We start from the raw sequence: 544 nt of genomic DNA, 5'->3' as shown, positions 1-544 counted from the left end.
GGTCGATGGTCTCACACCTCTATCTTATTAGGTAAATTTACTCTTAACCTGTGGAACATCTATGGCCCGAACTGTGACAATAGACCATTTTGTGACTCTTTATCAGCTAAACTGCAAGACCAAAGTCCATATACACACGTATTGTTAGGGGGAGATTTCAACGCTACCCCATCCACCCTCGAAGACAGGACTTGGGAAGGTAGACCCCCTCGCCTCCTGCCTAATCCACAGGACGGTCACTTACAATCCATGATACACATGAATGGCTTAACTAATGTTTGGAGATTCTTCCACCCCATAGACAGGGATTACACCCACTTCTCTCACATTCACAAATCTCTGTCGCGCATAGATCTGTTCCTCTCATCCTCGAATCTCTTACCCAAAATTAGCTCCTCAACCATAGAAGGGATGGTAATATCAGACCATGCTCCAGTTATGGTCACGCTCCAAGGACTGGCATTGACATCTCCTCCGAAAACTTGGAGATTCCCGACTTACTTGTATAATGATGACACTTTCCAATCTTTATTGAAAACGTGGT

This window comes from Nanorana parkeri, unplaced genomic scaffold (assembly GCF_000935625.1).
Source record: "Nanorana parkeri isolate BGI_ZX_2015 unplaced genomic scaffold, ASM93562v1 scaffold1543, whole genome shotgun sequence".
Taxonomy (NCBI): Eukaryota; Metazoa; Chordata; class Amphibia; order Anura; family Dicroglossidae; genus Nanorana; species Nanorana parkeri.
This window is presented reverse-complemented; position numbering follows the sequence as displayed.